General features: G+C 40.0%; 1 protein-coding gene across 1 annotated transcript in view; it reads right to left on the minus strand.

The window, feature by feature from the left end:
- The window catches only part of FSHR (follicle stimulating hormone receptor), a 79,970-nt gene that overhangs the window by 50,979 nt on the left and 5,567 nt on the right, over positions 1–23,424 (minus strand). The gene's annotated exons all lie outside the window — the stretch shown is intronic.

The following is a 23,424-nucleotide window of genomic DNA, read 5'->3' on the forward strand; positions in this document are numbered from 1 at the left end:
TTGTTCCTGAAGCATTTCCTTGTTTGCTTCATGTAGAATTCCAGACTTGCAGCTTCTCTGCTGAGAGGGAGCAGCATGTTTCTTATCCCAACTGCACTTTTGAGTTATACTCAAGCACAGGATGAAGCACCCCTGTGGAGCCAGACTGAGATGAGGTGCTCACTCAAGGCTGTAAAGGGCTCCATCCATGCAGGAAAATTCCTTAACCATGCTTGCTGCACAGATAATTTGAGAAGTCAGCTACTGTCTCCCATCATTGCAACTTTAATAACTTTATGGCTTCTCACAGTCTCCTAATTAGCTCATAATGTGCCACAAATTTGGGATTTTGGAATACTCGATAACACATGTGCCAGGACAACATTTGTATCATTTTTAAAGGCCACAGAATATGCTTTATGAGGAAAACCTGTTTGAAATATCCATTTGAAATATTTGAAGTGTAAACCTTTTTGTTAACCTAGATTAACCTTTAATCACAATGAACAAAAATGACTAGGAAACTTCTGATAGAACTCAGTAAATGATATACAGAGTTTCTACAACTCCTCAGAGAAATAAGGTGTTATCTGCATGACTGTTTTCTTTCACACATTTAATAATTGATAAGAAGCTAGCACAAACAAATGCATATATTAACATGACCTGCTCATCACAAGACATCAGATAACATGGGTTGCATTGAGAGACAGTTGTTAAAAAGTTTTTTTCTTATTTAAAAAAAACCACACATATGAACACATTACATACATACATCAGACCCTGTGATTCAGTTTCTTAGTCTATTTTTCTGTGGAAGTAGAGATGAATTTTCTTCTGCATTACCATAGAAGTCTTTTTTCCAGTGAACATATCTGCCAGACCACTCCTTATTTTCATCATTTCATAACTGGTTTTGCATGGCTTTTGGGATCAGCTTTCAGCTCATATGCTAGCTCTCTGTAAGGTCTGCAGGAGGACAGAAATGGGAACTCAGCCTGCTTTACCTGCTGTGCAGTCCTGAAAATTTTAACACAATGCCTCAAAACTAGAGACTTACTTCCTTACCATTCACATAAAGTATTCATGCAATCCTCATCTATGTTTTATTTCAGATGATTAGCTGAGATATTTCATAGGAGATTATAATGTTTTAATCAAAATTGTAGGGGAAAAAACCTATTATTCTGTGAGAGTATCAATGTGACAAGTTCACATTTTTTAATTGTAGGTCTTTAATAGGAACTACCCCCTAATGAGTTAATATTTACTTAAGCAGGAAAAAGTCAATGCACGCCTCACCTGGTTCCAGAAATGTCATAGTGATTACACCAGCAGTGAACTTGGTCCCACACTTTTTTAAACACTGAAATTTATGGTATTCTCAGTTGGGAAAGACGATGAAGTCAATTTGGTATTTCATTATTCTTGTACTATCGTTAATGTAAATCAGAAAGGGCTTCAACACACTGTCACACAAGAATTACAGTATTGAGATCATTATGCAAATGTTAGAAGGATAAAAGAGCTTCCAGAAAAGGCCTAACCTGGATTAGGCAATTTGTAAAACCCGACTGAAAACGGGGCTGGTGTAATGCATGCAAAGCTGTGGCTGTGCTTTCAGAGCCGATGGGTACAATGGATCCTTGCAGAACACCCAGCAGGCTTAGTGCTACAAAGCTGAACCATCAGGAAACCCTTTAACTTTGATCTGCTTTGAAATATCTCTCAAACTCTGTTTTGTAGAAATGCACGCCTAATTTCTGAGCCCTAAAAAAAGCGCTTTGTCTGAAAAGCCACCTATGATTTTCTTATGGCAATGTGCTGAAATTAATCCTCTCTCTGCAGGCATAGGTCATCAGGACATTTGCAATTTTTAATTAAACACTGGTCTATGCTGCGCTTCATCACAACAAGAAATTAGTCTGATATAGAAACTAATGGAAAGAAAGGAACCTCATTCACAGGTGGGGTTACCAGTATGAGAAAAGCCACATCTGCATAAAACTAAAAATCAGACCTTGATTGAATTTCTTTGTTGAAGATCCTGATATCCTGTGTTAATAAGGTGCCTGAATTCTGGATCCACATGTCTAATGCCCTGAAGCAGTTAAAACTGAATTGAAGTTTAATAGCTGAAATCTCATATTCCACTTAAAAAAAATTAAGGTTAATTGTTTTTAAACATCTCTGAGTGAGCTATAGAAAAGTCAGACTTAAAGGCATAACTACAAGTGAAAATTACAATCAGCTACTCATTGAATTATCAACTGCATAATGAATAAAATCTACTATAACTAGCCAAATTCTCTAGTGTCAATAAATCTCACCAATTAGTCTCCAAGAATAAATCTGTACTTAACATGAGATACTGGCTGTTCAGTACTAATTCTTTCTGAGGTACATGGAGAAAATAAATGGAAAGCATTTTCTAAGTTTTGTTTCTGGCACTATTTTAGGGCCAAATAAATGAATACAGCCCACCTTTGCTCAAGCATATTTCATGTCAAGAAAAGCAAGTAAAGAAAAGCTTCCTTTAAAAAATGTGCACTTAAGAGAGAGATGCAGTGTTTGGTCCTAAAAATTTATGTTGGCACTTAGGTACCAGCAAGGAAAGCATTGAAAGGCCTAAATATTCAGTGAATGGTGTGGAATTGCAAACCCAGAGCCAGGTACCCAACACAAGGCATGAGAAAGTCCCTGAAAGGACTCCAGTGTTGGAGCCACCAAAAACTTAACAAATGACACAGCAGGAAGCACGGAAAAGGAAATGAGCCTCAGATGGTCACATGGCTATCCTTCCCATATGGTGGGAAGGCAATATTCATAGCTGGAAATAAAAAAATGGCAATATTAACTACTGTTATTTACTATGTAAAATGATAGATTTAATTCTGGCCCATTGCCCTGATATCCAGGAGAGATTTCTAAATCCTGACTTAAGTATCTGTTGAATGTGATTCTTGACGAGTTTATTGGTAGGGACTGAAGCTGTCTGGTCCAGTTTTAGAATCACATTCATACTTTCTATATTTCTCTGGATGGAACATACAAAATTCCCACAGCTTTTTTCCATTTCTCATTTTTAATTGCTTTACATTTTTCTTTATTGTATCATTTTAATTTGTTCCATGAATGGGTGTGAGCAAACTCTGTTATGAGGCTACTAAAAAAATGTTAGCACATAAAGCTAGACCTGTCAAGATGAGGACAGAACTATCTCCTATAGATGTGTTTATTTATATAGGATATTTAAACCTGACGTTTAAAACAGTAGCATTTCAGTTAATATGAACACACTGACACAGATGACTTGCACTTTATACCACTATGAAGAACAAACAATAGAAATGCATCTTGTTTCTGTATGGCTGTGTCCAGTATCACAGAAATATAGTGACAAATTAATCTCAAACCCTATAGAGAACATGATGTAAAGAACAGAAATTAGCAGATACTGCTAAAATGTTCTGGAATAAGCCTCTAACATTTCCAGTTATGAAGAGATTTATTGATCTTTTCTTAAAATAGAGTCTTCTTCAGCTGAAGTAATTCAGACAGGCAGAGCATAAGACACGAAGGAAAAAAAAATCTTCAGAAAAATTAATGCTCTCTCATGCAGCCCCAGATGATTCCAGTGATAGAAAGGAGATTGACCTCATCACAAAAGGATGGAGGACTGGATGTCATTATTCAAATATCTGATGCTCAGGATATGGGTGATTAAAAAGGCTTGTTAAATTTGAAGATAAAAAAGGTGGACCTATACAGGTCATTTTTGCTGTCTCTGGAAAAAAAAGAGCAAAGGAAACCTGTGAAGTGAAGCCAATGTAGCTACACTGTGTTTGTGAGGTTAGACATTTGTGTTCAAAATGTTGCATTTTACATATTCATCAAAAGAATTCTCAGACCCTGGTCCCACAGCTTTTTCTTGAACAATTAATAAGGTACTCTTTGGCATAAATTTTTCACCAGAACTTTCTCCTACACTGCTTTTGTGCTCCCTCCTCCCAGCCCCCTTCCTTGGCAAAGGCCTCCCCCTGCCACTGGCAATAACCTTGCACAACAAAGAACTGCACTGATTATCAGACATTAGACTGGGTAAAAAAAATAAAATAATTTCTGCGTCATAAAGCCTGGCTGAATTTAGGTCTTTCAAAACACTCGTTAAAAAACGTTTTTTAGATCTACTTAAGTCACACACAGTTAATCAGAAAAGTGTGTGCATTGTAGAATTATCTTCCCTGCCTCATGTAAATTGCAAATTCTTGACGTTAAAATGAACTATATCAAGCAGATACTATAGACTTTATAACTTAAAGACCAAAGGAAAATAAAATAAAAAGCCAAAAAGATTCAGTGACCATAATGCTAAATCACCAACTTTGGTTCTAAAGAAATAAATGTGATAAGATTTTGAAGAACATTTTTACTTTAATCTCTGAGCTAATAGACTGATGCTATCACCTTTTAATCCTCTGCAGCAATGTGCATTTTGTCAAACAAAGATTTACAGTGAAATTTAATTTACTTTCTGTAATTCTTTTTGGTTGTTTCTTTGTTGTTTCTTTGTTTTTGCTTCTTGCTTTGGAGGTTCCTGCACAAGCAACAGATGAATTTTTGCTTTACATCAGGGGAAGACAAAATGATTCCATGATATATTTAATGTGCTCTTGATTAAATGCACATATCAACAAGATCGTGCATCCTGGTGGGTTTTTTTCCCCTGTTTTTCCTTGATTATTCAATACAACAGTGAAAGATTACTTTGATTTTCATGCTGTAATAGGAGACAAATAGATACTGCAGACCACATCCCAGATGGTGTAAATCAATTGATCTGTGTCACTTTAGCCCTAAACTTCTGTCCTAATTCTCACCAGAATGAATAATGAGATTCCTTAGAGCTAAATGCGATTTAATTTAAATTTATGAAGAACATTTGTAAGCCTCCAGCTCACTGAAATGGGTTCACACTATCATATGACTTCACTGAGACTAGGGCTTGGTTCCAGTGAACACCTCACTGGGAAGGGGCATATGCAGACATATATAAACATTAAAGTATTTCACCTACTCAGTTGCCTAGGTGGAAAATCTCTGGAATCTATTAAGTGGGTTGTAGGTACTTTCAGACAAAGCTATGTTTTCCTTTTCCTAACAGCAGGCAGAAAGGAGTACAAAAGTCATAAATTGAATGCTAAACATCAGGCTTCAAAACCCATCAAGCTAAATGCAAAACGCTTGGGTTTATTTGCTTTTTGGTTTTAAAGTCTTTAGAGTGCATTCATATCATGCTGCTAAGCTATTTTCAACACTCATGAGGCTTTAATTTAAGAATGGGAAAAGATTTGTATTAGTCACCTCAATTCCATGGGATCCTGAAGTAGGGACTATGTAAAGCTGAGTAAAGCAGGATCATGAGGAATGGCACAGGCAGTGACAAAAAACATCTCCCACCATCCTGGTGTCTCATCTTTTCAGAGAGATATGGCATTATCTTAAGAGAAACCCAAAGCCAAGAAGAATATTTCTCCAATAATGACTATTCATGTAACTACAGATTAATTTCAAAGAGTGGACCCTGAAAGTGCAGGCACACTTGAATAATGGAGGAAGAGCTTTGCAATTCATTTGTTCAACTGAAACACGATCCATGGATTTGAGTGTCTGAGAGGCCCTACTTCACACACATGTAAATGGATTTATGAGAGAAAGAGCATAATCCCTTGCTAAAATGCACAATCTGGATTGAAGCATCTGATCACTACATCCACCTAATGTGCTTAAGTCAGCTCCTCACACCTTTTAAATGCTTGAGAAATAAGTTATCTAGACAGTGCAGCTGGTTTATCTCTTGTGGGATAATAAAAGCTGGTAAAGGTGAGCATTCCAAGGAAAATCTAGGCAATGCACATTTTATGAAGATAGAAAACATAGGGTAAATCTGGAAGGGAACATGCCCTCTTTTCAGAAAGGCTACTTGGGAATCTCTTCAGATCTGGGAGTGATGTAAAGGGCATCTATGAGAAAGAAAATATTTTGATTTGTGATCTATTAAATAAAGTATTGTACAGACAAAGTAAATACAATTAGAATTGTGATTAAAAAGTTATTAGTGATGTCTGTCTGCTTTTCAGGTCTGAATCTAAAAGGAATAAGATCAGCAGCTGATGAAAAATCACTCCTTAATCTTTATCAGTGACCTCGCATAAAAATCAATTTCCTTTTCTTTTCGGAATTAGATTAAAAGGATAATTAATAGTACTGATTGCATTCCTATTCTAAATTTAGTTAACACTTACCCAGTGTGATAATGCCCCCCAGCCACAAAAAGCTGCAGGGAAGCATTTCAAGATCACACCCCCCATGCCCTGTAGGCTTTTCGTTGCAGAGCGCCCACAACACAATAGCATGGATAACAACATGCCTGTTTTCTCAGCAGAGCTGTGATGCTGCTCCCACAGGCACACAGCAAATTTGCTGTGGGATTTGTTTTTCCCCGAGGACCTTGCTTAGGTCAGCTAATTAATTGCCCACAGTGCCAGTAGGCAGCTAACAGCTGATAAGGAGAGATAAGGAAACAGAAAACTATTGAGGAAAAAAAAAACCCAAAAACCAACAAAACAACCAAGCATCTAAAAGACTGTAAAAGTGGTCAAGCAATGGGCTTGGAAAGCTTACTCTCCCTCCTCCCTGAGTTAGTTTTCCAAAGCCATGGCATGTTTAGTCTTAGCACTGATAGCCTTTTCATTCCTGGACAAAGCACACACTGTCCTCAGCAGCACTGCCTCATCCCCCCACAGCACAGCAGATAGCTTCCTTCTGAGGTCACACGTGCAGCCAGTTAAAAATAAAGCTCCAAGATGCTTTTAAATAGCTCTGCTCAAATACAGTGGGAGGAATCTGGATATGAAGGAACAGAAAAAAAAAAAAAAGAAAAAAAAAAGAGAAGATGCCAAAACTCCCTACCAGAAAAAGGAATGCAACACCAAGGCTTTTACTCATTCTAAGATATTTAATGATCTACATTTATTGTAGTTATTTCAATGTATTTAGGTAGGGTTGATTTACACTGAGGCAAAGATGGAGATGCACAAGAGTTGTGATTATTCAGACCAGCTGCCTGTGTGTGTTAACTGATTTTGTAAAGTCCCTGACAATCAATTTTGTTGAAGATTTAGGTGCAAGTAGCAGTAGCTGCACAATGACAGCAGGTAAAGCAGGCAAAGCAATGCTGTCTTGGCAGGAAGGATCTCCTCCCTGCTTTAAGTTTGTGTACCCAGAGCTGTAGCAAACCAAAGCTGGAGCTCTGGATTCTTCTACAGTATATTCACATATAGAGGAAAAGGGTTTGCTGCTGAGCACAAATTGCAACAAACAAGTCCTCTTTAGGCCTCTGAACAGAATCACAGTTATCATGTTTGCATCTGGGAAGAGTTTAACTGCTTGGAATGAGTTACCACAAAAAAAGGCCAGCAGTAAGCTTCAAAGCACAGTTAAAATTGCTTCTATTAATGTCAAAGGCATGCTGTGAAAAGTGGTCTGTGCAAGATAAATAACACAAGTGAATGAAGTTATCCCATCTTGGTTACAGAGAGGCAGGAAATAGTGATTGCTTTATTTTCACAAATAGCTATACTTTTATTAGTATTGATTATCCTGGAAGACACTATGCTACTTCTAGAAGAGCACATCCTTGCTCCTCACAGCTTACTCACAGGGGCCTTTGAGAAATGTACAGCATGTGATGAATGTACAGCTTTCTTAAAACCTGACCTGGATATCTACAACCATCTTTATGGTGAGGAGGAGTCATTGAAATTCATTCACTTTGAGCAACAATCTTGGTGTTAAATCTATTTATATTAATAACTCTAAATTAATATCTCTGCATATTTTCCTAACAAAAGGAGCATTGTACAAGTACTGGGTATTTTGTTCTTGCAAAAAGAATGTTTCACTTTGTGTTCTTTCCCATGGGCAACTTGTCAAGGCAAATACAGTTCTGGAAAATGACCACAGTCCAATCAGATGGGAGACTTTTTAAGTATTGTCTTCAAACTTTCTTCCCCTCTTTTGATGCAGTGCAAGAATAGCCATCCTCCTCACACACAGCCAGTCACTTAGACTCTTCCTGTCCCAAGAATGAGTCAAAAGAGATCTTACTTCACAGCAGGGAGAGAGCTGGGGTTAGTTCATTGTTTGAGGTCGTACCTGCAAGGTGACAAGTGCTCTTTGTGTGTTTCTGCCTCTAAGGCTTTGGGGCTTTCTATGTTGGCAGGCCCACCATACATGACACTATTTTTATGGACTGAGACAAATCCTCCAGGGGCAAAATCCCTTCAGTTCTGAGTTGGGTGTCTTAGGAAAGGTAAAAGAGAAAAGAAAGCTTTGTTTCAGAATTTCTTGCTGAACCATCACTGGATAGCAAAACACCAAATTAATTATTTGTAACTGTGTCACTTTATCTTGATAAATTCATTAGAAACATCTAGAGTGCTTTTTATCTTCTTTCCCATCCATATCTTTATAGGCACTATACCTATGCTGCTTCATGGGACACAGCTGAAATATCCCAGAATATTAATGAAACAAAAAGAATGACACCCACTGTTACATTCCCTACTTAGCAAACAGTCTAATGAGTAACAGGGTCCCCACCAAATATTTGGATTAATTTGGATACATGCAAAGGCTTGTTTGAAGTTGTAATGAGATATCAGATACTCCCAGTGCCAGAGCAGTCAGAAACCATTTTCTGCACTGAGAGGCTCCTCTTTCCTATCTGAATATAAGCTTTGCAAAAGTAAATATTCTCTCTGCTCTCTACTACGTGCTGTATTTTCCAAAGAGCAGTATGAGTGTCAAACACAACTAACTCAAGTAGAATTCTCAGGAAAACAGCCTCTCTGGAAGGAGGGGTCCCAGAGGCAATCAGCACCTACTCTGCTCTTCCCAGGACACCAGCCAGACTTGTGCTGACACAGGTATCCTGAATATACAGAAATGTACTGGGCCTGTGCCCCATGCTCCTGCTTCTCTGGCACCATGGCAAGTGGAGAATTTACTTCTTTTTAACTACTGAAGCACACATTTAAATTTTAAATGCTTAAGTTCTGAAATAAAATTAAAAGTGGCAAAGTGGAAAAAATTCCCAGCTTTGGCCACTCCAGAAGCATGCAAAAAAGGAAATCTCCTCTAGTCATACCATCCTCTGAAGGTAATACCTAATACCTAATCTGCATGTCTCTGCTGACTCTTTCAGGGGCTGGCTCCTATAATTGCTGCTGCATGTGAAAGGGGGTGAGCCACAAAGCACACTTAGAATGGGAGTGAGTACCCATGAGATTAAAGTGAGCAACAGGTTCCTGTAATTGTAAAGAATTCACAGTCCTCAACTTTAATGCACTTTGCACATTTTATTCAAGTCCTGTAAACACTCCTGTTCGCTGGGGTTGCTCACTACACACTCCCATGTCACTGCTCCTCTTCCCAGTCACAGAGCTCCCATGTCAAGACCTTTTCTCAGCTCATCTCTTGGAGATTGCTGAGGGAAACAATCACAGGGATATCAAGTGCAGGTGCCAGGACTCTTACAATATTGTCCTGCACTCTCCTGAGAGTATCTCTTCTCCCTCACAGTCTTTCTCTGTTATTGAGGTCCCTTCCCCATAGACATCACCAGTTCGATAGGGAGTGAAAAAGCAAGGAATTTTCCTTACTTCTCCTTGTACAAAACAAAACAAAAAAAAAAAAATACATTTTCCTATTCTTTTAGCAGGAATTATCTTGCCACTGCAAAAAGCTAAATTTATCTATCTACTTTCCATCAGCCATGGATTTAGTTTCACATATTAAAATGATGCTCCTGACTAAATATAGCATGGCAGCTAGTGTGCCACTATCCTTAAAAATACTAACTGTACTATTCCCTTTAGGACTGAGAGGTCTCTTCTCAGTAATACACAGGACAAAACCTGCACTGTTGTCAAGCATGGATCTTTATTGCATTTGAAAGTGAGTGAAATTGTTTTAGGAGGAGGCCACCTTGACCACACTGGCAACTGAAATGCTAGGTTGAGTTCAGAGTAAAGCTGTACTCTGTGCTTTCACCTTCACAGTGCTTCTCAAATATAAGGCCTCCACGGAGCACTTAAAAATAATAAACATACATGGTCCTCCTAAAAAGGTGATAGAAGAGTGAAATAGAGATGGGAGAAACTCGACCTGCTCATGGCACAGGTGCAGATTATGGAAGACCTCTAAGAAAGAGTTTAGCAGTTATGCCTGGGAAAATATATTCTTTGCAACATCTAACCTCAGTGGATGAGACTTCTGCCCCCTTCCTACACACCCTTCCATCATATTTCTTGATTTGACTGTGACATCAACTCTAAATGACTGTGATAGGCATCTCCTTGCATAAAACAGGGTAAAAAAAGGCATGTGTATGTGGCACTTGTTGATACAATTTAATGCTTTCAGCACCTCATTCAGACTCCTATTTCATTGCACAGAATTGGCTCCCAAGATACTACCAAAAATAAATGTGACAAGAATGGTTCAGCATACCTTAATAATGAAAATATTAAAAGAATGTTTCAGCTCGCCACAAATTATTTTCCTAGGTAATTTTGATAATCTTTGTAAAATCAGGCCAATTGAACTGCCAGTGCCAAGTCTCAAGTTGTCCCTTACTCTTCTCCCAGGCCCTCTTTGGGATGTGGACTAGAAGGCAAATCAAGGCTCATAAGACTCTAAATGCTTAAGGGTTTTGTGTCACTTGTTTGCTGCACTCTTTTTCTAAAACCTTCCTCTCCCTTCTCTACTGTAAAAACAGAGGGTGCTGTTCTGATCCCTTCCATCTCAAAAAGGGTATTTGAGTACTGGGGAAGGTAAAGAGGAGGGCACTAATGCTGATCAAAGACAAGACATGACTTTTGTAAGAGGAATAACCAATTTGACTTTTTGGCATGGAAAGCTCAAGGGAATGCTAGAGGTCCACAGAAGTCCTGGAGAGGGTGGGCAAGGACTGATGCATCAAATTCCAGGCAACCCTCCGGGCTGGAATTATTTGGAGGTTGGAGGAGTATTGTGCTAACGTATCTTGAATGCTTGTCTGATTCTTAAGCAACCCTTAGCAACCCCTAAGACTCACTGCTGTGCATAGGATGCTTGATTCACTTATAGTCACAGCTTATATTTTAGGGAGAGAGCAAGCAAAGGAGAGGGTCCTTCCTCCAGAAGGAAAAACTTACCATGATCTGCCTTTGTTGGGCTGCAAACCTGCCTGGAGACCTGGGGGAAAGAAGTGGAAACAGGGAATAGCATGGCTTTAGCTGGAGCTGATGGGTCAAATTTGAGTTGCTGACCCCTTGCAGAAGATGTTCTCTGGGCTATACAACATCTCTGTGAAGGTTTGGGGAAAGATCACATTGTACAAAAGCTGTGGGGAGTTTTTTGCTGCATCTGAACAACTGTGGTTTTGCTCAAACATTGGTTATAGCAAGTATCCCATCAATAATCCACCTGTGGTTCTCAAGTCAAAACAAAGATATCTTCCTAATGCACTACACAAGGCATTTCTAACTTACAAAGAAATATTCAGCAACACTGACTCCATCTTGCTGTGCCCATATTGATTCTGAAGTAAAGCACAGTGTTTTCAAAGCCAGACCAAGGCTTCAGAGGATATTACTCTATATTACCTTGTGCCTGTTTCCTTCATGACAATATCAAGGCTTATGTTTTACCTGATTGATTCCAGCTGATAGTCCTGACATGCTGCAAAAGAAATTGCAGGCTTTAGACTGTGAGGATGACCAAGCAGACCTCAGCATGAATTAAGAACTGACTGTAAGTTTTTTTTTTTTTTTGTGGTTTTTTTTTTTTTTTTTTTACTGTGGAAAGAATACACTACAGCAGCAAACAATGAAAGATGCAGTAGGAACAATATGCAGTCCCTGCACAAGCAGGACAGTCAGAAAGCTTTGAACCAGCCAAATAATTTGGAGGTTAAAGATTTAAATAATTGTGTTAAACTGGGAGGAAAGAAGGCCCATTAGCATCACTAACAAAATGCACCCACAGAAAATAAAATACCATTAAGTCACTAAATGCTGATCTTTTCCCAGAAACTCAAAGCCAGTTTGATGCTGAAAAGTGTCTCTCTCTTAAAGGTTCCTCTTTTAATCTGTTTGGAATAATAAGGGCTTCATTCTATTTATCTAAGTCTTAATAAAGTTATTTATTTTTAGAGAACTATCAACCAGCCCTTAGACAAACTTGTACTTCCCAGGAAGTACAGGGAAAAGATTTCCTCTGCTAGCCCTCAGTTCAGGAACATTGTGACTCCCATGAACTCCAAGATGGCAAGATTGAGTGCATTTAAGGAAATGCCCTTTTTTTCTAGTATAAAGATAGTGCTTTGATTTAAGACAACAGAGAACAATACACAGTGGGCGACTTCTGAACAAAAACCTGCATGAAAAAGAGTCAGGTAAACTTTCCTGAATTCACTTCATATATCAGAAAAAGGAATCTAAACATCCCTGCTTCCACTGGAGGTGTGAAACCAAATGCTTTTTTCTCAGAGAGAAACAGAGGACCAAAAAAAAAAAAAAAAAGAAACAGAACAGAACTCTGCTGGAAAACAAAGAGAAAATAAATCAGCAATGAACGGATTAGCTTCAGATCAGACTGCCTGGAGCAGCCTGGTCTGGAACAGCAGAGCACTCAGGGCTTGTGTTTTTTAAATTAGTTTTAATAAATAGAATCAATAGCTCAGATTATGAAGAAGAACAAAAGCACAGATCAAATTGATCAAGGCTGTAGCTTATCATCATAAGCCAAGGGGTGTCTTCTCTTCTCTGAATGTGATAAGATGGCAAAAGAATCCACTTGCAGCTTTTTAGTATCTCTCCCAGAACAGCTGTACACAGAGCTGGATACTGAAAATACTCCAGGTTATCCAAACATAAACACAGACTCCCTTTCCTTTTCCCCAGAAGGAAAAAAAATAACCAACAAACAACCCAAAATAATAAATAAAACCCAAAAATAATCCTTTTTAAAATATTATTTTCCTGAAGATAAATACAGGAATTTACAGGGAGGCCTGAACTAAATAAATAAGCAAGCACCAAGTATTCTGCATTATATATGGGATTTAATGCTCAGATGAAGAGATTCTTGGTCAGATCACTGGAAAGGTGTATTTCCACAGAGTAGGTTAGGAAAGGGTGTTGGAGAGCACTCAGAAGTTCTCTCTAACCCCAGTGCTCAGCCAAGGATTATCCACTGGAGGGGAACAAGGGAAGTGTCATTAAATTTAATCAGGCTTTGGGGAATGGGAGGGATAGGTGCACACAAGCACCTTGTCTTCCCCTTTATCCTTTTTGTTTGTTTTGTTGGATTCTTTTTTCCAAAAGGACTTTGCTCCTGGGAAGGTGCAGTGTCTTACTAACAGGAGGACCTGGTCACTGAGGGACTCCCCTTTCATCACAGAGGTTTTATCCTGAACACCCCAAGCACCGGCTCAGAGGAATAAGTGCCACACAGAAGATTAAAGCACTTAAACAACCCCCCTTAAAAGGCACCCTTTTTCCCCTTCAGTGAAACTTTTTGTTAAATTTAAGCCAAGTACAAACTACCAGTCCTGAATTTGTTTTATCAAATATAGTTAAACTGAAGACGTTTTTGGCACACTATGGGATAACACCCTAGATGTGTGGAGAACAATGCAAGGTGCTGATAACCTCTCCTAACTCCCATTCATCCTCAGGTTGAAAAGCTGGCATCAGTTATGTGGGCTTTGTGCTCATGAATAGCACATAAGAGTCTTTTTCATTGTTGTGGTTGAATTATAGATAAACAGCAGAAGAGGAATAGTAATCTTGTAATAATAGAATATATGACAGATGTACTACTGAAAGTCATTCACATGCTCCAGTGGTGAGCGTGGTTCAAAGCCTATCTGGAATAGACTTCCATCTTGCTAATAAATATTCAGAGACTTTATAGTCTTCAAGGACGTAATATTGAACATCTGACAGAAAATTCAGTGTAGATCCATGAACGTTTTTTATTGCATTTTGATTAGAAGGAGATTCCTTAATGTTTATAGCAAGCAGTGCCTTTGCCAGAAGACACAGAACTTTCCTGGGCAAAGTATCCAGTGGTTAACTTCAAGTCCAACAAAATAAACAAAATACCAATTATGATTCAAGCGTAGTGTAATTTATTTTCTATTCAGTGAGGAAGAATTGATTTTCCCAGCAGTCACTTACACTGTAATGATTATTGCACATAAGACAACTTAAGAAAATGATGAAAAAACAAATTAGATGGGCTGCAGATCATTGTCTTATCTTGACTGCTCACCTTGAAGAGAGAGTTAAGGAAACATAAGATACAGTACTGGTTGTCAGGGTGCTCGAAACCTCTGATCTCCTTCCACCTCCTTGATGTCTTATATTAAAATTAAAAAAAACCCTAAAAAACAGCATTTCCAGCAGGGATGAAACAGCATATCTTGCCAATTTGAGGGCATCTACTAAATTAAAAACAATGATAATTTGCTGTGACAGAAGGTAATTAAAGGGTACAAGTTGTATAAGAACTTGGCTATTTCTAATGCTCTCATTTTATTATAAACATCCATTCATGAGTCACATGAGAAAAACCATGACTTGCCAAAAAATTGCCACGACTCCTTGGCTTCTGTTAGCTGACACTTCAGTGCTGATGACCAGGTGCTAAAGCAATGCAGTAAGAGACTGGGCCCAAGAGTACGGCACAATCTAAGGGAAATCAATAGGAATTCTTCCACTGATTTTTCAATATGCATTGGCCAGACAATTTATTGCATGCAGAAACCTGAATAATGGGAACGGAGGTTAACCAATCAGTGGTGCAGTGATAATCTTTTCATGCTGAGATGGAATTGCTTCAGTCAGAGTTTCTAACAAAAAATTTAGTTGTCCCCACATTCTTCTCCGTCGACATTCACAATCAGCCAACGTTCTGTACATTAAGTGCTGCACATCTTATCTAGCTGATAGGATTCACTGCAAAAGGCTTGGTTAACCATGTTTGGTTTAGCTTAAGGGCAAGAAAAAATGACAGTCAGCATCAACCACTGAACCTGAAATATCCCTGTGAAGTTTCACACTTACCCTTCGAGAATCATTACGTGTTCCCACAGATTTGTTTCAAAGGTCTGCAACATTACTTTACTCTAATTGCAGCTTCCTTGCAGAATCTCCTATCTTTTTCCTCTGCTTTACATGGCAAAAAGTCTTTTAAGTTTCAAAGACAAGTTGGCCTTGCAAAAAAAAAGTGAGAATCCATGGATTTTGTAGCTGATTACTTTGTCAAGAAAATGTGCTGCTAATTTATGCCCCTTGACCTGGTGGGTTAGATTCAGTGCTTGTTATTTCAGCCCTTTTGATTATTTCACCTCAATAGCCAACTGTTTTTTTTTTTTTTTCTTTAGTGTGACATTCATATCTATTCTTGCAAATAGATTGTTCAAAGAGTAGGTATGATCGCAGTCATTCTCTCTCACTTTCTCAGATTAAGGAATGCTTCTGGCATGAGAAAATGGACATTTGCTCTGAGTTTGACAGTTGTAAAGGATGTTTATTTCCCAGGGCTTTGTTTACAAGGCTGCATTGTTTAAAAAAAATATTCTCTGCTGCTTTTGGACTCCCTCTCCAGCTCCTTCCCTAGCTCCATTGCCCTTCTCTGGAGTCTCTCCACCCCTTCAATGTCTTCTTGTAGTGAGGGTCCCAGAACCGGACTCAGCAGTGCCAAGTACAGGGTGACAATCACTGCCCTGGTCTTGCTGCCCACACTATTCTTGAGACAGGCCAGGTGCCATTGGCCTTCTTGGCCACCTGGGCACACGCTGGCTCGTGTTCAGTGCTGTCAACCAGCACCTCCAGGTCCTTTTCTGCTGGGCAGCTTTCCAGCCACTCTACCCCCAGTCTTTAGCACTTCATGGGGTTGGTATGGTCTAAGAGCAGGACCAGCACTTGGTCTTGGTTTACCTCATACCATTGCTCCCAGCCCACCTATCCTGCCTGTACAGATCCCTCTGCAGAGCTTTTTGCCCTCCAGCAGATCAAACTCCCACTCAGCTTGGTGTCATCTGTGACTGAGGATGCCCTTGATACCCTCATGCAGATCATCAGTAAAGATATCAACCAGGACTGACCCCAGCACTGAACTCTGGGGGACACCACTAGGCACCTACTGGATGTGGCACCATTCACCATCACTCCCTGGGTCCAGCCATCCAGCCAGTTCTTAACCCAGCCAAGAGTGCACCCATCCAAGCTGTGGGCTCCCAGCTTTTCCAGAAGAATGCTGGGGGAGACAGCATTAAAGACTGTAGTGAAGTCCAGGCAGACTATATCCACAGAATTTCCCTCACCCATGAGGGATGAGTGTCACCTGGTCATACACAGTCAGGCTGGTCAGACAGGACATGTCTTTCCTGAACCCCTGCTGACTGATTCCTTAGTTATCCTGTATGTGCTGACACTTGTGATCACACTCAGTGATCTGTTCCATAAGCTCCCCCAGCACCAAGATCATGCTGACAGGCTTATAGTTTCCTGGATGCTCCTTCCAGCTCTTCTTGTGGATGGATGTGACATTGTCCAACTTCCAGTTGTCTGGGACTTCCCTGGCTAAGGAGAACTGATGGTAAATAAGGGAGAGTGGCTTGATAAGCCCTTCCACCAGCTCCCTTGGTGCCTTTGGGTGAATCACATCTGGTGCCATAGACTTGTGAGTTTTCAGGTGCCCCAGCATATCATTAATTACTTCCCCCTGGATTACAGGGGGTATATTTTCACTCCACCTCGGTCTACCAGCTCAGGGGCTGGTTACCCTGAGGAAAACTGGCCTTACTGTCAAAGAGGCAAAAAAGAAATTAAGCATCACAGCCTCTTCTCCATCTTATATAGCAAGCATTGAAAATATAAAAAGCCACAACCAAAATGTTTTCTGCCTTTGCCTATGCTTTTTGATTTTCCTAGCTCCTTCACTCAAGGGTAATCTTCCAAGGCACACAGATGCTTTAGGTCATTATCCTTTATCTGGCAGAAGTAACCTCTCAGTATTGCTATTTCAGCATGGAAATAGCAGGGAATGATTAGTGATTGGTTTGACACGGTTTTCTTTCTGGACAGTATTTTCCATCACCACTTCTTCAATAAGATCAGCAAGGGCAAAGACCATTCAGATGGTCATGCAAGCTAAGCATAGCTTGGAAAGCCTGCTCCTAGGCAGGCTGGCAGAGGAAACATGGGCAGTAACTTCTATTAGGCAGCTGCTGAAATTCAGGCACTGAGGCTGGAAAAAGACCTCTCACTAGGAGGAACTCAAAGCCAAGGGAACTCCTACACTTGATGGTATACTTGATGTTGAAGGTGAAATTTAGACCTCCAGGTAGTCTGGGTGGACCTTTCTCCTTCTTTGGGCCATTTTTAGAAAAGCAGTTGGCTTCTTATTGAAGCTGAAGGCTGCTGGGACTTTTGGGCTTCTAGGATCAAGAGCCATCCTGAATCACTTGAGTTCACACTAAAAAAGCCCTGAGTGTTGCTATGCAACACAGGCTGAAACCCAAAGCTGTTCATGAAAGTAGGATACCAGCGTGTGGTGTTTTATGGAAATCTATTCTCCTTTACACAATGGACATTGTAAAGATGTACTCTAGCTGGCAAGTCAGGCTAATAAAAATAGCAGTCTGCCACCCCACCAGATCAGAGGTTAACAAGCTTTCTGTGGAATGCAGAAAATCTTCAAGGAGACGCAAGCAGGAACTTCTGAGGCGCAGCAGAAGTTGCCTCATTGCCTATTTCAGCTGATAAGCACCGCGTGCGCTCAGCCTGGCGGACACTGAAGAGATGAATCCACACCTAGAACCAAGGCCGGCTCCTGTCAGCCTGACACAGAGAGCAAAAAAAAGGCAAAATCTTTCAAAGCCTTGAACAAAGACCCAGTCTCCCTGATTTCCAGCGTCGCCGGAGTGTCCCTTCCAGACAGCGTCCACGCCTCTCAACAGACAAACAAAATGACAAAGCCTGTGCTGGTGCTGGTCCAGAGTCCTGAGGCTATAGGCTGTCCCCACCAGACCAGGGCAAGAACTCCTCAGTGGGAACTTCATGGAAACTACTGGCTTCTTGTCCAGCCTGTACAGTGCTCTGTTAAGCTCAGGATGGACATGCTCCAATTTCTAGGGTAAAGTGTTCAAAAACCAACATGATTTTTGGGGTGTGGGCCCAGGCAGTGTGCTCAGCCACTCTGACATAACACAGCAATAACATGTAGAGAAATGAAGGAAGTCAAATAAATATTTTTTGTTATATGAATACTGTAAATATATACAAAAATTTCCTGTAGATGCATTTATGAAGATCTGTAGCTAAGGAGAAATATACAGAGAGCAATTAAACTCATAAAAGGGTGAAAACCTTCCAATTAGTGCTCCATAGGCAGCCCTACTGACCATAACAGAGCCAACCGTTAGCCATAATTGAAATACTCACAAAATCTCCACCTCAGCTGTCTTTAAATTACTGACTGTAACACTGCAGTGAAATGCTGCTCTTCTAATACACCGACAGAAACTGATATAAGTACAGAAAGGAATAAAGTAGAAAAGGTGATGATGCAGATGTACCAAGTCAATAAAAATGCATTTGAGGGAAAAAGCCCTGAAAGTTTATGTCTCACTTGACATTAAAAAATGGTGGAGTTATAACTTTCTCTGATGAGAAACAGTTATTAGAAAGAAATACAAACATGCAAGAGGTAATTTTTTTTTGTTTGTTTGTTTGCTATTTGGAAAAGGGAAGCATTTTGCCATAGAAGAACAGTCTGGTGAATAAGGTGAGGCTAAGCCACTGGTTAAAACCTGTACTCTTGGGAAATTACTCGTCTCTTGCAACCCATAGCTTTGCTGTTACTGTAATGGATAAAATTACATTTACATACTTACCAGGAATTTTGTGAAATCTGTTAAGATAGAAAACTTTGTGAGCCCTAAGATAGTTTTATCAATTCCATGTGGCCCATTAAAACAATGAAAACCTCCCCTAGTAATTTAAAATAAATGCAAACTTTTTTTTTTTTACCTATTTCATTTGTGCTTCCAAAGCCCATTTTATTTTTCCCCACAGTGGTTTCCTGTCTACTGCAATGGCAAAAAGTCCTGAATCTGCAAATCTGTGCAGACAGGTACTTTTGTACCTGTGATTTGTCCCACTGGGAAGCAGCAGGGCTGCCTGGGCAAGCAATTAGGATGTGTATGAATGCCTGTGGAATCAGACCCTGGATTTTCTTGTAGGCCCTCACAGGGGCCACTAATGCTGATTTCAAAGGACTGGAGAATGGGGTCCGGGCTTCATCTGCCATGGCAACAATATACTGCAGATAGGAAATTGCAGCTCGTGGGATTCAGATTCAGCGACTATTCCCCCAAACCAGTAATTCCACCTAGAAAGTTGCTCTGCCAAGGCAGTTCTTGGTCTGCTGTCATTTTCTAGCACAGCCTGCGCTTCTTTTATGACTCCTCACTTGCCAAAAAGGAAAAGCAAAAATTTCCGTAGCAGTGCTGTTGGCCAAAGAAAACTTTGGGGACAAGAGAATTTTTTTTAGCATCAACCCACTGTCTTTCCTTGGGTTTATAGCTCTTCTACTTATACCTTCCTTGTTCAGAAATTTATGTGTGTCTATAAATATTCTTGCTGGGAGTCTGGACTCCAAGGAAAGACTCTTCAGAATTGATTGCTTCCCAGTAGTCATCAAGAAGGAAAAAATGGATTTGGCTGATCTGTGCATTTCTTTTTTTAAAGTTGTGGAGAGACTGGAGATGCCAGAGAAAGCAGCAAAGCAGGACAGGTGGTGCTTCCACTGCTGGAGACAGATGTGCTTTCTTACCTCAGTGAATGCCTCTGGCTCTCATGGGCATGAATGTTTCCCACAGAATAGGACACCCTTTTACAAAGGGTCTGGCCCTCAAAAATACCTATTGGGCTACTAAGGGCAATAGCCTAATGTGTTTATATCATGTGATGGTACAAGTGAAAAAAAGAAATCAAAGCTTACCCTGAAGGTAAGCACTGAAATCCAAACCTCTAAAAGCCAAGTGCAGGCAGAACGGTTACACCAGAGATTATTTCTAAATACAAGACATAGCACAGAATACAAAACAATTAAAAGGCTTCCAAAGATGTGTTCAAAAGAAAACCATTATAATTCTTAGCCTGCCTCCTTTTCAGTGAAGAAAACCAACCTCAGATAACCACATATCACTTCTTCCCATCCCATCCTCCTGGTTTTGGGAAAATGGGACAGGCAGAGGGTTCCTCCTACCATTATTACTCTCTCACCTCAGCCTGGGCCATTTTAGGAGTTACAGCTATAGATCCATACCACTGTTTTCCAATCTCATCCACTTTGCCCAGGGCCAAACTGGTATAGGAAGAAGTTAAACACAGACACCCTGTGCACATACACAGGTGTGGGTACACTTCTTGGGGTAGGATCTGGTTTTGGGGTAAAAGGGAGGGAAGATGTCTCTATAAGTATCCCATGGTATTCCAAAGTTTTGGAACATAAATATAGGACACCAGAAAAATCTCCTGAGAAAACAAGCACCACTTTCTTTTCCAGTCTTCACACAGTCCATCTACTTCTTCATTGCATGCTACTATTTCAAATAATAATAATAAAAAATCTTCTGATCTTCATTTGAAAGTGTATTCCCCTCTTGCTCCACTCTCAACCAAAAAATGAATGAAACACTAAAAACTTGGAATTTTTCCCCACTGCATGTTTATGCACACAGTGTTTTTGGAAAATCACTGAAGATTCACAGATTCCCGACTAATAAATATTTACAAATAAATTCCAATTAACTGTCTGTGTTTGGACAAGGATTCATATTAGAAAGTACATCCTCATGTATGTGGATATGGGGAAACTTTATGTTAATAGGACCACTCTCAGAATCATGCTCTATAGGAATTATAAAAACAGAATTTCCAGGCAAATATGTGAAAATGCTGACTAGTAATAGCATTCTTAAATAGATAAGAGAGTGAGCAGAGCTGAAAGCTTCAGCCTGAAGCTCACCCAATGGGTATATGCTCAAAATTGAGGCTGTCCTGTCTATAGGAAGATCTGAGTACGTTACATTTAAGGATACAGCATTATTTAGTTAGTCCAGGCAAAGAGGGAGGCTCAGCAAGCTCAATATACTTATGAAAAGTGAGGATTCATTCAGCTGATTTGGGTTGGAGGCTGTTTTCATTTCATTCAGACACATATCTCCCCCTGCATATAATAACAGTCTGTAAGTTCTCCTCTAGCTACTCAGGAGCAAATGATTGTAGGTGGCTTGATAAGGTAAAGTGAGATAAAAAGCATCCCTCCCTTCCAGGCTGAGCTCCTGAAAGACCTAAGGAGAGCTGGAGGAAAACACTGAGAAAAGTAAATAAACCACAAGTTTTTCTGACCCTAGACCCTCAAGATCAAAGAAATTAGAGCTGAGCAAAAGGCAGAAATTGGGCTCCTTATTATAGTGTATGTGAGACAATTAGAAGAAATAATTTTCTATACTCTTACATGAAATTCATGCCTGGTCTGACCTATAATTTGAAGTAAGCTTCATTTTAATGACTTAAATTTCACTGCTAATAAGAGCAGCCCAATCAAACTACAGGCAAAGTGTGTGAAGTAATTTACAGATTTTGTCTGTAAAGGTCAAGATCTTAAACAAAGAAAAGTGGCTTTTCCTACCACAGTGCTTGCCCCTCACTGTGTAAAACTAATAGACTAGAATGAAAAATAATACCTGTCTTTTGTGCCCAAACTATCTTGTTTCTTGAACACACACACACACAGACACACACACTCATTCCCAATCAGCTTCTGCCGAAATGAACAACACATGGCTGAGAGAGCTCCCCATTTCCAGATGGTGAAAATGAATGGAGTTCTTTCCACTGAAGTTAATGAAGCTATGACAATTTAAATTAACTGTGAGCCTACCCCAATTATCTGTTAACTTGCCCACACAAGGACTTGGGAAAGTTAAGCAGAACTAACTAAACTGCCAACAAGAGAGGAGACAGTGAGGCATGTTGAACTCTGCATGGGTTTCTTTGGCTCCTCAGCTGGATGTCTCACAGGTTTGCTTATTTTTCTTTGGCAGATAACTCTGCTTGCCTCTGCAGGACCCCCTCCCGCACACACACTGCTGGCAGTTAGAGCAGCTCTCCCTTTGGGATGTATATTCTTACTCAGTATCTCTCCTCTGGGCAACTCTTTTCCTGTTTTTGTGGCATTCCTCATCCACTCTCTTCTGTCACCCTTGTTAAACTGTCACACAAGCAGTGTTTCCAGTGACATGTCAGCCTGATGAGACCCCTCAGCATCTGCAATGAAAACCCTGGAGGTGCACACCAGACTTGCTCCTGCTGGCTTATCAGGCAACACATTTTATGTGTGATACTCTTCCAGAGGAATGTGATTTGCAGCTTTTAAAGACACATCCCACTGGAGATCTCTTCTCCAGAAATCATCTAAGAAATTTATCTGGGATTATAAAGTATTTGAGAAGATTTTTTTTAATATTATTTTTTATTTAAGTGGCATGGCCTGGGATATTGAGGGAGATAATAAGCTTTACTCTTCAAGACTGCAATGCTGATATTAATCTGCTAAGTGTCTGAACTAGAAAATTATTAACTCAAATTCCCAAGATGCCATGCATAAACCTGACTGAAGAGCTGAAAGCACAACTGCATAGACAAATACAGGGATAACAGGTGAACTGTCCTGGCTTGGTAGCTCTTACAGTACAGCAACTTGTAACCTGCTGGGTCAGAGCACAAGTGGCACCCACACACATACCCCTGTCTGCATCCCTCTCTTCATAAATACCCTGAGCTTCTTATGTGAGGGGTGGGAAGGCAGCTCATTGAAGCTGAGACTGAACCACATAAGCACTTTAATGTCACTCAAACTTGTGAAAGCATTTCCCTAGAGCTCTGACTATGCTCTGCTCTCCCTGCTAGCAGTAGTCATCTTTGAGTGATACTCAGTAGGATTCCCTGTGCCAAAGTGTCCCTGCATGGGATGAGAGATGGAGTTAATACATTGTAGTATTAGACAGGAGAAGGCAACAAAGTCTGAAATGCAGTGTTTGACTTCTGCAGGGTGAAAACTGATGAGTTGTGAGACACTGTCATAAGGGGAGTAAATGAAGCCAGGAAATCATCCATATTGCTGAAGTGTTTAGCCTAACATCCCATTCAGAGCAAAGGAAATTAACTGCTGCATGACACCAGTGAATTCACGACTCCTCAAATCTGCTTAGTGATTCATGATCTTTTTGGAGAAGTAAAAGAGAGACCTCCATCC

Source organism: Lonchura striata, chromosome 3, assembly GCF_046129695.1.
Source record: "Lonchura striata isolate bLonStr1 chromosome 3, bLonStr1.mat, whole genome shotgun sequence".
NCBI classification, from domain to species: domain Eukaryota; kingdom Metazoa; phylum Chordata; class Aves; order Passeriformes; family Estrildidae; genus Lonchura; species Lonchura striata.